The sequence below is a fragment of the Pongo abelii genome, chromosome 5, assembly GCF_028885655.2.
Source record: "Pongo abelii isolate AG06213 chromosome 5, NHGRI_mPonAbe1-v2.0_pri, whole genome shotgun sequence".
Classification (NCBI taxonomy): domain Eukaryota; kingdom Metazoa; phylum Chordata; class Mammalia; order Primates; family Hominidae; genus Pongo; species Pongo abelii.
The window spans coordinates 2,120,683-2,134,504 of record NC_071990.2 but is presented as its reverse complement, the minus strand read 5'-3'; the positions used below and the strand labels follow the sequence as shown (position 1 = coordinate 2,134,504).

Below are 13,822 nucleotides of genomic sequence, written 5' to 3'. Positions count from 1 at the left end.
GCCCCTGAGGAACTGGCAGTTCATTTGCAGATTCTTTTCACTGATAGCCTTTTGTCCCTCTGGGCAGTCTTTGGGTGGACCTAAGTCATCCCCTGCTTCGTTCTTGCCTAAGATCTGCACCTGGTCCTTGGGCTCCATCCATGCATGTTTTTAGGCCCTCCCAGCACAGCAGAAATCTCTCCTGGACCAGCTCTGAAGAGCAGCTGAGCAGCTCAGTCCCCATCTCTCCCGATCCCTGGTCAAGAGGCAGAGGCCAGTCCTCTGTGAGTCCTCTGTGTCTCCCATACCATAAGAGAACACACATCCCATCACACATTACCATTAAAACTCCATTCCCGGGACTTCAGGAGAGTTTAGACAGTTTCATCCTCCAGCATTTCCACACACAGAGAGAGCGAGGCTCACAAAACATCAGCAGTTCTCTCCAAAAGCACCCTCCAAGCCTCCTTTGGTCTCCACTGACACAGGTGAGCAGTGGGACATCATCTCATTGGCTCTCTGCCCCTCCTTTCTGCATGTCCTGCACAGCTGTGGTCCTCACACTTCACCCTGGCATTGCGTGTCCAGGGTCTTAGGGTCTCAGCGGAAAGTTTCTTGGAACATTATATTGCATGTACATTATGATGCCCTGGCTGAGGCGGGTTGATGGCTTTTGATGAAAACAACAGAAGTTGACAGGAAAACAAAAGCATGCACACTGTATAAAAACTTGTGGTCCAGCTCGTCCGTGATTCTGCAGCTAGCATGGTTCCCTCCTGCAAAGTATACCTGCTCTCTTTGAAACCGACATTAAAAATCAGAAAATCCCAGCTTCTCTTAGTAGCCATATTCAGCAGTTTCTTCTCAGATTAATGCATTCTTTTTGAGGCCTATTTTTTTTTTTTTTTTGAGTTTTCCGGAAGGAAGGGCCAGGGCAGGGGTTTGTTACTGCAAAAAGGGTCTTGTCCCAGATGCCAAGAGTGGGTTCTTGGATCTCTCACGGGAAAGAATTCAGGGTCTTTATTTATTTAGCATCATTAACTTATTCCCTCAACCTTAAATATCTTGTGACCAGGACTGCCCAATCCCCTGGGAATATAACCCAGCAGGTTTGGCTTTATCCAGCCTCTATTCAGGATGGGGGCACTCTGGTTAGGACGACTCTGACAGATTCACTGCAGCACCAGCCGAGGGCTCCTCCAGAGCTAAGAGCAGGAGAAGCAAGGCCACCCCAACACACAGGAACCACCAGACTTGAATGGGCAACAGTAAGATTCCAGCAGGAACTATGAGATCCAAAACATCCAGTTATTAGGGGGTGTTACCACAGGAAGGTGCTGAAGTCAGCACAAAGCAGAGGACTTGCAACCAAGGGCTTAAAATGTCTTTAAAAACAAACAAACAAAGAATAAGAGTTGTTTGTCTGCTTGTTGGCAATTTTTGAAAGTTTTTATTTGTGCTAATTATCTAGACATGAAAAATATTATAAGGAAATTAACCTTGGTACATTTTCACATATTTTGATGAGTTTCTTAGTTGTACCTGTGTCTAATACTGGTCAATGGCATTTCTCTAAAGACTTTTTATTTGGTGAGTAAACCAAGATGAAAATTCTAAGCCCCCCAACTGACTGAATGGACCCCCCCAGCCAAGAGGATTCCAAAGAAACCTGAAAAACCAGTTCCTGCCATGGTGAGAAGTGGGGTCAGACATGTGTCATTATATCCACTCCCTTTTGGAGTTTAGACACAGCTGACCAGCATTCACATTAAAACAGAGATCCTAAGACTCACTGAACAGACTCTTTGTAGCAATCAGACACCAATGTCAACCTGACTCAGCTACAGTATCACATGACACATAACAGGCCCTAAAGGAAATCAAACTAATTTACCTCAAAAATATGTTTCTTTGACATATTCGGAAATGACCTTGAAAAGCTGTCTCTTGTAGGGGAAATTTACATTCTGTAGAGAATCCCCTTTTCTTTCCAGGTCTTTTCCTGAGCCAGGAGCAATTTAACTGAGTCTGACACGTTTGAAGGTATGTTAAGAGACATTTACCATCTGTTCTCTCTGAAGCCATCTACCTGAACCTTAACTTCCACATCTCCTCCACCCCCACCGCCACCCCAACACTTACCTTAATTCAAGCTGATGTCAACTCTTCAGGTATAGCTTAACTCTTTCAATCAACTGCCAACGAGGAAAGCTTTGAATCCACCTGTGACCTGGAAGCCCCCTCCCACCTGCTTCAAGATGTCCTGCCTTTTTTGGCTGAATCAAAGTATATCTTAAATGTATTGATCCACTGCCTGTCACTACTGTCTCCCTAAAATGTATAAAATCAAGCTATAACCCAGTCACCTTGGGCACATGTTCTCAGGACCTCCTGAGGCTGTGTAACTGGCCATGGCCCTCAACTTTGGCAAAATAAACCTCTAAATCAGTTTAGACCTGTCTCACACTTTTTGGTTTACAGGTATCATTATCATTAATTTTCTTTCACAAAATTGCCAGCAATATTATTCAAAGTGGCATTTTGTGGTTACTACCTTTGAGAGCTTTTTGACTCCTTCAATTGACCTTCTCTGTAGATCATGTTATTTCAAATTGAGAAAGTTCTCCCTTTATGGGCCCTGAGGTACCTGGAGAGCACTAAGCAAATTCTGTAAATGGTGGGTGTTTTCAATTCTACTTTCTTTGGTATCAAATGTGTAAATATTTCAGTCCCAATATATTCCCAGTTACTGCCTTTTGCCCCTGCCCCCTCATCTCTCAGGCTTGTCCTTGCTATGAGCTTCAGAGCAGGTGCACTGATCTCACCATGCCCTTTGCATGTCACTGTGACGTGGCCCAGGGCCCAGGCCTCCCCTGGACTCTGACCTGCATACTTCCCCACACATCCTTTTATCTGGCTTTATTTCTCCCTCTTTTAAGCTCTGGAAACCTTTCCCAAGTACCCTTGAGAATACTATTGTCCAAAGGAAAGAGAATGACAGTCATATATATAATTTCAAATTATCCAGTAACCACATTTAAAAAGTAAAAAGAAACAGATAAAATTGCCGTAAATATATTTTAATTCAATATACTAAGAAATTACTATTTCAATATACAACCTGGCTGGGTACAGTGGCTTACCATCTATAACCCCAACACTTTAGGAGACTGAGGCAGGAGGATTACTTGAACCCAAGAGTTCAATACCAGCCTGGGCAACAAAGTTAGATCTCGTCTCTACAAAAAATAAAAAAATTAGCTGGGAGTGGTGGCACACACCTGTGGTCCTCGCTACTTGGGAGGCTGAGGCAGGAGGATCCCTTGAGCCCAGGAATTTGAGGTTGCAGTGAGCCATGATTGCACTACTGCACTCCAGCCAGCCTGTGCAACAGAGCGAGATGCTGTCTCAATAACAATAATTTCTATGGGTGGACTAAATGTTTATATTACCCCCAAATTCATAAGATCAAATCCTAACCCCCAATGTGATGGTCTATGGAGGTGGGGCCTTTGGGGGATTAGGTTATGAGAGTAGAAGCCTCGTGAATGGGATTAATGCCTTTGTGAAAGGGACCCTAGAGAATTATCTGGCTGTCATTCCACCATGTGAGGATACAACTGGAAATCAGCAGTCTACAACTTGGAAGAGGCTTCTTATCAGATCCCATGATGCTGACTCCTTGAAACTGGACTTCCAGCCTCCAAAGCAGTGAGAAAAAACATGTGTTGTTTAAGCCACCCAGTCTATGGCAATTTGTTATAGCAGCCTAAACTAAGCTGAGTGCAGTGGCTGAGTGCAGTGGCACGATCACACCTCACTGCAGTCTCAATTTCCTGAGTTCAAGTGATCCTGCTGCCTCAGCCTCCTGAGTAGTGGGACCACAGGTATGCATCACCATGGCCAGCTATTTTTTTTTGATTTTTAGTAGAGATGGGGTATTGCTGTGTTGCTCAGGCTGGTCTCAAACTCCAGAGCTCAAGTGATCCTCCCACCTTGGCCTCCCAAAGTGCTGGGATTACAGGCCTGAGACACTGCACTCACCCAAGAAATTATTAATGAGACATTTTGTATTCTTTTATTGTCCTGAAAATCCAGTGTGCATTTTATACTTCTGGCACATCCCAATTCAAATGAGCCACATTTTCAGTGCTCAGTAGCTATATGTGCTGGTAGTTCCTACATGGGACCTCGGTGCTCTGAGTGTAGTCCAAAGACCAGCAGCAGCATCACCTGGGACCTTGTTAGAAATGCAGAGACACTGTATCTCAGAACTTTAAGTAAAATGATAATAATTAAAAAAAAGAAATGGAGAGACCTGGGCTCCACCCAAGACCTGCTGAATCAGAATCTGCATTTTAACAAGACTCCCCAGGCGACATGGCTGCACATTAAAGTTTGAGACACTCTGGTCTGGAAGACACAGTCAGTCCTCAGCAGAATCCCCCATATCCTCCACTTTTTCCTGAACATCCCCATCACCTGCCTGGTTTTGCTGAAACCTGGCTCTGACCTGGGGCACTCCTGCCCCCTCAGTTCTCTCCAGTGGTGCCTGTTTCCCTCTTCTTCCCCCCTCCCAAGGCCCTCCTGGCTCTGTGTCCCATGCCAGCAGGTCGTACCACCCACTTGCTCTTGTGGTTGCTATCCTTGACTGACCCTAGTCGCTGCTTGGCACTTCTAGTTCCTTGTCACTCCAACACGACTTGGTGATTTCAGCATCTGGTGATCCATCCAGTGTCCTGGCCTCCTCAGTTCTCTCCTCACCTCCAAAAAGCTTGACTTCCATGATTATACCTTAGACCTTCCCATTACGGAAAACACACACACACACACACACACACACACACACACACACACACACACCTCTGAATCCTTGCCATAAGCTCAGTTTCAAGTAACCACTCTCCAGCCACTATTTCCTATTTTCTTCCTCACTCCCTCGAGCACCTTGATGGTCCTTCTACCATTGCAGAACCCACAACACATTGATCCATCCTCCACCTCACTGTCCCTCACCCCTCATCTCCTTATTTCTCTCCTTGCCACGGTTATTCCACGCTTCATCCATATAAGCAATCTCTTCCATACACCCCCCTCTTCTCTCTTTTGGTCATACATCCTCACCAAAGTCACAGTCTTGGTTAAATCCAATTCTCTGCCTTCACCATGCAGTTGTACATAATCCAAGAAAAACTCGTAACTATTACTTTAAGTACAAGATGATTAACCAAGTTATACTTGAGTGTTGCCAGGCCATTTCCCTAGTCTGTTCTCTCTTCTACTCTCCTAGGTGACTCTCATTCCCCTTCCTTAAACATTCAACACCCCTCCCCCATCCTCACTCTTAGAACCAATGTGGTGGTTAATGTTAGGTGTTCACCTGATGGGGCTTAGGTTGGGGTTTCACCGTGTTGACCAGGCTGGTCTCGAACTCCTGATCTTAAATGATCCACCCACCTCGGCCTCCCAAAGTTTTTGATCTTGAAATTTGTGATGAGCAAGGAGTTAGAGTGAGAGAGGCAAGGGCCACTTTGAGTTTTACCTAGTTCCATTTCCTATTTTCCCGTTGCCCCTCCAAGAGACAGAGTGGTCACACATCTCATCGACAATCTGTAGTGGTTCATATTATACACTTCTTTAGTAGCTCACTCTAGCAGCTCACCCAGCATTAACAAGTAGTTATCACAGTGCCTGGTATGCAGTGGACACTAATAAATATTTGCCGAGTGAAGGCTGAATAAATAAAACGTTCAATCAAAATGTAAATTTGTCTCTTTTGTCTTCCTTGAACTTTAGCAAAAAGGAAACTGCTCAGCATTTTTCTCAAAGCCCTTGATTAGACTTGAAGAGAACATTAAAGAAGGCTTTTCTCTTGACAAAATGACTTCTTAAAACTTTTAATAGGAGCACTTGTTTTTGTTTTTCATTTTTATAGGAATTCGGGTGACTAGTCTGTATTTTATGCAAGGAGGAATACTGAATACAATAAGCTGTAAAAGGCTTCCAGGAATATAGAGTGAGGAAGAAGGAATAACATTCCTGACCTTGAATGTCATCATCTAAATTGATTAATTTTTAAGCTACCCCCATAAAATAAAACTAATAGAAGAACAGAATTATCTGTTTCTCATCAAGATTCAATTCAGTAGGCATTTGCTGAATATCTTTGCAATGTGTTCTGGGTGCGTTCAAAGAAGTAAAATGTACAGCTGGTAACTTTGGAGATGCTCTGTTTTTTCAACAGTATGAATTAAGATGTCTTTTTTTTTTTTTTTTGATTTGGCATAACCCAAGAAGGCTTTTTAAAGGAAACACTAATTTCTAGTGTTTACTTGCCTTAGAACTTTGAATCAAGAAGCAGAGAAAGGCAGTTAGGGAGGTGTGAAATGTTTTAACTGACCAAGAATTTCCTTTCTCTTTGAATGCTCTCTTTCCATTTTGCCATTTCACATTTTAAAATTTTTTATAAATACTATCAAAGGTTTATGCTGGATTCCAAAGAAGTTAATAGAAACTTTGCATATATAAATGGAATTCCCAGCATAGTTGAATGGAATGTATACTATTGTGAGTAAATGCTTTATAATTTTTTCCTTTTACTTATTCTCGTTGCCATTACATGAATTCAATTTTATGACATTTTATAAATTCACCATTTATGTGATTTTTTTTGGCAGGGATTTTTAAAAAGATAGGCCGCAGCTTTTTATAAGTTGCAAAAACCATTCTTAGATGCCACATTTAACCAGGAACACTTAAAAAATAAAAAGCATTTAAAAAATATCCATTTTTAATATTTTAGATGAGATTTATTTTTAGTTAATTTATTTTTAGTTAACTCAGCAATATTGTTTATTTGGAATGCTGTTACTTAAATGTACAAGCTTTCGCCCTGAGATGAGCTTTATGGATTTTCTCAGGACTGACTTGGAAGATCTATAATAAGTATTAAGGGAAAGTTTCAGGAACATTCTTAGTTAAGGATGTCAATGAACAGTGGTAATAATGTTTGGTCCAATTTATGCCTTGATTGATTTAAATTCCTGATAACTAAAATGAGAAGGGAAACTTGGCTTAATTAGGAGGCATACTGTATTTTTTTAATGATCGTAGATTTCACTATTGGAAGGGAACAAAAACGATAATTTTCTCCAGCACCCTAAGACCCTGCTCCCTGGGGGCCAGGGCTCTGTCTTAGTCTCTAGAGTTTGCTGAGATTCTGGAATGTGTGCTCAGGAAATAGAGGGAGAGAGGGGAGGCATATCTGCCCCATTTAATTGTGAACCAATGGAGGACAAAGAAGTTTCCTGAGATTACATAACCATCAAGGGTTACAATCCCAGATTTTCTGCATCCTCTTGTATGACATGACAAGAAATAGATATCTGGTCCCTGCTCCTGATTCCTGACACAGAGTTCCAAAAACCTTTGTAACTGCCTGGATGATAGGAATGCTAGGAACATCTTTTTGTTATAATATTTGGTCTTAGTCCCCAGTTTCTAACACAAGAGCTTCTAAGACCCTTGGAATTTCTGGAGTGATGAGTGTCCTTCTCTAATGAAATGACTGGGTATTGGGAGCCCTAGATAGCTTCAGGATGGGGTTTGGGGAATGGAGACCAAGGCATGATCAGAGGGATGGACTTCCAGCCTCCCCAACCTTCAGGGAGGGCAGAGGGGCTGGAGATTGAGTTAATCACCAATGGCTCACGCCCAAATAATAAAGTCTGAATAAAAACCATTAAATTTCTTATTCCTCTACCCCTCACACCTCATCATCTTGCCACTACCATGCACATCCCTTTGCCATCCTGAAATTCTTTTCCTTCTGGTTTTTAGGCCTAGCCAAAGTGACCTCTGACAGCATGGGATACTGAAAGAGAAAGATCAGGACTTCTATTATCCTCCTGTAGGCTGTGTCCTGTACTGTCTTGTGGGAAAGAAGTTGGCTTATAGCAGGATGAGTCAGAAATCGGGGACTGTTTCCTAACACTAGGTAGTCCCTATGCCTTCCCCTTCTCAGATGTGGTTTTGTTCACTATTAGGTTGGTCCACTTCGAGTGTTCAGGAAATACCTAGTTCCATCAGTCCTAGTTTCCATTCATGGGGATGGGTGACTCCTGAACATTCATTCATAGGATGGTCCTACCTAGGCTCTACCCATGTTCATACAGGTGTAAGAGCCAGACCCCAGTAGCAGATGAAAACTCTATGACGTGTATCTCTTATGCACTGGTCTCATGCATGAGTGGAGGTGCTGGCCATTTGGGCTCTACCCATCCACATAAGGATTTCTAGAATCCAAGCCTATCCATCTGAAGGCGCTCATACCATTCTAGAGCCTTCATGTCTCCCCAAGGCACATTGTTTCCTTAATCACTAGTGGGGAATCTGTCCCTTTGTTCTGCCTACATATAGTCAGCTTGTCGTAAGAATACTAGAATGGCAGGGATTTCTACCCTATGGGCCTCTTTACGTGGCTGGCATGCTCCACTTACCATTGTGGTAGTCAAAAAAGCTCTCTGTCTAAAAACAGCCTTAATATGCTAGGTCTTTGCTTAACATTAGCATTCAGGGCCTAATGGGGTTTGTCTTAATCTGCTTTGGCTGCTATGACTATTTACCACAGGCTGGATGGCTTGAATAACAGGATTTATTTTCTCACAGTTCTGGAGGCAAGAGGTCCAAGATTAAGGTGTTGGAAAATTTGGTTTCTGGTGAGGCCTTACTTTCTGGCTTGCAGATGGCTGCCTTCTCCTTGTGTCCTCACATGGAGTCTCTGTTCCCTCCCCTTCAGCCTGCATGTGACTTTGCAACTGCCTTGACTAACAAAGTACAGCTGAAGGCAATACAACATCTACCTAGCTCTCAGGATACTTGGCCTTGGGAACCAGCCATTGTGCTGTGACAATGCCTAGCTCTGAGCTGTGGCTGAGCTCCCACACAGAGGCAGTGAGTACCGACTTGCCAACTGTGTGTTAGCCAGCCTGGAGGTGGACCTTCCAGCCACTGAATGTCCCTGTGAGGCAGAGATGAGCCTTCCCTGCAGAGCCCTGCCCAGATTGCAATTAACAGGCAACATAAACGACCACTGTTGTTTAAATCACCAAGTTTTGGGGTGGTTTACTAAGCAATAATAGGCAGCAGGAACAATTGGGGATAAGCCTTTTCTCTTGTTGCTTCCTTGTAATACAATTTTTAACTCCTCAGAACATAAAAGAGATTTCTCCAGACTTTTGTTAAGCTTTTAGAAATATAACTGGTTCAAAAGGAATGACTGAATATATGCATCTACATCTTTTTTATTCCAATATCCTAATGAAATTATAGAAGAGATTTCATATTTAAAAAAATCCAGCAAACTAAACCTGACACTGTATAAAATGAAATGCATACCATGATCAACAGGCATCTATCCCACATGCATAAGGCTGGCTCAACATTCAAAAATCAATTAATGTAGTCCATCACATCAACAGGCTAAAAAAAAAAGAAAATCATATGATCTTATCAATATATGCAGAAAAGACATTTGACAAAATCCAATGCCTGTTTATGATAAAAACACTCAGCCTACTAAGAATAGAGGGGAGCTTCCTAAACCTGATAAATAATATATGTATTTAAAGCCCTACAGTTAATACCATGCTTAATAGTGAGAAATTAGAAGCTTTCTGGCTAAGATTAGCAACAAGACAAGGGTGATCCCTCTTGCCACTCTTTTTCAACATCATACTAGCAGTCCTAGCTAGTGCAGTTGGACAAAAAAAGGAAATAAAATGTATACTGATGGGGAAGAAAGAAAGAAAACTGTCTTTGTTCATAGATGACACAATCATCTACACAGACAATTCAGAAGAATCTCCAAAAACCTCCCGGCCCTTATGAGTAATTATGGCAAGGTTGCAGGATGTAAGGTTAATTTACAAAAATCTATCTCTTTCATAAAAATGAACAATAAACAAATAAATTACAAACAAAATACCATTTATATTAGCACCCCCAAAGTTATATACTTAGGTATAAATCTAACAAAATATGTGTTTGATATACATAAGAAAATCTACAAAACTGTGATAATAGAAATCAAAGAAGAACTAAATAAAATGGAGAGATATTTTATGTTCATGGGTGGGAAGACAATGTCAAGATGTCAGTTCTTCCCAGCTTGATCTCATTTTGGGGTGGTTTATTAAGCACTATATAATAGGGACTCAATAGGGACTCAATGCAATCTCAATCAAAATTCCAGCAAGTTATTTTGTGGATATTGACAAACTGATTATTGAATTTATACAGAGAGATGAAAGACCTAGAATAGCCAAATCAATATTGAAACAGAAAAACAGGGTTGTGGACTGACACTACTAGACTTCAAGACTTGCTATAAAGCTTCAGTAATCAAGATGGTGTGATATTAGCAAAAGAATGGACAAATAGATCAGTGGAACAGAATAGAGAGCCCAGGAATAGAACCACGTAACAACTGACCTTTGAAAAAGAAGCAAAGAAAACTCAATGGAGAAAAGTCAGTCTTTTCCTCAAATGTGCTGAAACAACTGGCCATCCACATGCAAAAAAAAAAAAAAAAAAAAAAAAAACCAACAAAAAACTGAATCTAGACACAGAGACTACATCTTTCACAGAAGTTAACTCAAATGGATCATAGACCTTAATGTTAAGTGCAAAGTTATAAAATTCCCAGAAGATAACATAAGAGAAAATCTAGATATCCTTGGATATGGTGATTGTTTTTAAAATACAGTAACAAAGATAAAATTGATAAGCAAAGCTTCATTAAAATGAAAAATTGCTCTATGAAAGGACTCTCAAGAGAATGTAAAGACAAGTCACAGACTGGGAGAAAATATTTGCAAAACACATATCTGACAAAGGATTGTTATCCAAAATATGCAAAGAACTCTTAAAACTCAACAATAAGGAAAGGAATAACTCAATTTAAAAAATGGGCAAAGGACCTGAATAAATATCTCACCAAATAAAGTATATAGATGGCAAATAAGCACATGAAAAGATGCTCAACATCGTATGTCATTAGAGAATTGTAAATTAAAATGACACTAAGATACAACTACACATCTATTAGAATGGCCAAAATCCAGAACACCTGATGCTGACAAAGATGTGGAACAGCAGGAATTTTCATTCATTGATGGTGGGGATGCAAAATGGTCCAGACACTTTGGAAGATAGTTCGGCAGTTTCTTACAAAACTAAACATACTCTTACCACATAATACAGCAATCACACACTTTACTATTTACCCAAATGTGTTAAAAACTTGTCCACAAAAAAACTTGCACAAAGATGTTTGTAACGGCATTATTACCAATTGCCCACACTTGGAAGCAACCAAGACATCCTTCAGTGGGTGAATGACTAAGCAAACTCTGGTAGATCCAGACAATGGAATATTATTCACTGATAAAAAGAAATAATCTATCACGCCAAGAAAAGATATGGAGGAACCTTAAATGCATATTAGTAAGTGAAAGAAACCAATATGAAAGGGCCATATACAGTATGATTCCAACAACATGACCTTTGGAAAAGGCAAAACTATGAAGACAGTAAAAAGATCAGTGGTTGTCAGGGGTTGCAAGAAGAGAGGGATGAATAGGCAGAGCAAAGAGGACAGTGGAACTGTCCTGTATGATACTATTATATAATGGTAAATACATGCCATTATACATTTGTCCATACCCATAGGATGTACAACACTTGTTAAACCCTAATATAAACTGTGGAGTTTGGGTAATAATAATGCATCAGTGTAGGTTCGTTGATTATAACAAATGTACTACTTTGGTGGGAGATGTAGATAGTGGAGAAGGTTGTGGGTGTGTGACAGAAGGGGGATATGGGAACTCTCTGTACCTTCTGTTCAATTTTGCTATAAATCTATATATATAATCTTTATATAATTAAATATATATAATGTTTAATGTCCATAAAAGCACTAGAAAGCCAAGAGAGATAGAACTAGCTTAGAAAAGAGAGGACTTTCAGGAAGACAAAAAGAATTGATTATGGTGAAATCCAGTAGTGTGAAAAAAAAATCAAGATACAGAAATAATAGTTTCTATATTTTAGTTTCTTATTTTTTCAGCAATAACTATGAAAGGAAATATCAGGAAAAATAGATTCCCACTCACAATTGCAACATAAATTATAAAACCTTGGTTGAAATGTAATAAGAAAAACATAAGAGCTAAGTGACAAAACTTTAAAACTTTAAGTCTTAAATAAATTGGTAGGAAATAATTCTATACATATTAACATAAAATGTAAGTATTTTATATTAATCTGTAAATATAATATTAGTCCCACTGCAAAGAAAAAATCCTAGTGGAAAGAATTTGATAAGATAATTCTGATATTTTCTAGGAAGAGAAAATGTGTAAGAATAGAACATAGCTGGGCACGGTGGATTACGCCTGTAATCCCAGCACTTTGGAAGGCCGAGACAGGCGGATCACTTGAGGTCAGGAGTTTGAAACCAGCCTGGCCAACATGGTGAAACCCCGTCTCTACTAAAAATACAAAAAAATTAGCCGGGTGTGGTGGCATGTGCCTGTAATCACAGCTACTTGGGAGGCTGAGACAGGAGAACTACTTGAACCTGGGAGGTGGAAGTTGCAGTGATCCGAGATTGCGCCACTGCAATCCAGCCTGGGTGACAGAGCAAGACTTCATCTCAAAAAAAAAAGAATAGAACATAAATTTTAAAAATGAAGAATCATAAAGTGGAAATGATTAAGCTATTATACTGAAAAAGCTTGACACTGAAAGGTTTGAAAATTAAGCCAGTTAAACAAATGAGCTTCTAGTAAAATATCTATATGTAAATTCCAATTCAAGATACAATAAAGACAAAATATCAAATTAGTGGGGGGGATGGACTAATCAACAGATAGCTTTGAGATCACTGATCAATGACTGTCCAGTTGAGAAAAAACATTTTATTACATTTTACATAAAAATACATATACAGGGGCGAGTAGTGGCTTACATCTATAATACAACACTTTGGGAGGCCAAGAGGCAGGAGTATCGGCTGAGGTCAGGAGTCTGAGACAAGCCGGGCAAAACAGTGGCAAAAAAATCTCTACAAAAAATAAATAAATAAATAAATAAATAAATAAATAAATAAATAAAAATTAGCCGGGCATGGTGGCACATGCCAGCAGTCCCAGCTACTCGAGAGGCTGAGGTGGGAGGTTTCCCTGCTTGAGCACAGAAGTTGTAGGCTGTGGTGAGCTAGGATCACACTTCTGAAGCCTGGGGCAGAGTGGGGCCCCATCTCTTCAAACAAACAAACAAACCATACACAGAAGAAAATAGAAGGACACTGTTATCATCTTGCTGTGGGGAATATCTTTCTAAGTAAGTTCCTAGAAACAAAGCAAAATGAAAAGCAACTTAATGGGAGGATGTATTTGTAACATATAAAATGACACGGTATTGATATCTATCATATATAAAAAGCTTCAACAAATCTACATGATAAACAACCCCACAGAAAATGCACAAAATATATGACAAGACAATTCAGAGAAAAGGAAATAGAAATGGTTAAGCATTTGAAGAGATGCACAACTTCACTAGTAATCAAAAACATGCAAATTAAAACAAGATACCACTTTTTAAACATCTGGTTTTAAACAATTCTGAGTTGAATATTCAGTGCTGGGAATGGTCTGTGGAATCAGGCACTTTCCTACACTGTAAGTGGAAATGTAAACTGTGATCACCTTTGTCCAAGGCAGCTTGGCAGCATATATCCTGACACACCCCTGGGTCCTGTACCTGGCATATATTA

The 13,822-nt window shown here is 40.2% G+C and overlaps 1 long non-coding RNA gene across 6 annotated transcripts in view; it reads right to left on the bottom strand.

The window, feature by feature from the left end:
- LOC103890802 (uncharacterized) overlaps positions 1-13,822 on the bottom strand; it is a 234,787-nt gene that overhangs the window by 207,521 nt on the left and 13,444 nt on the right. Inside the window, exon 3 of one of the 6 annotated variants that reach the window (XR_010140546.1) lies at positions 12,948-13,394. The exons of the other annotated variants lie outside the window; for them this stretch is intronic. This is a non-coding gene — a long non-coding RNA (uncharacterized LOC103890802). Of the gene's footprint in view, positions 1-12,947; positions 13,395-13,822 lie in introns of those variants that run through there. 6 annotated transcript variants of the gene reach the window in all.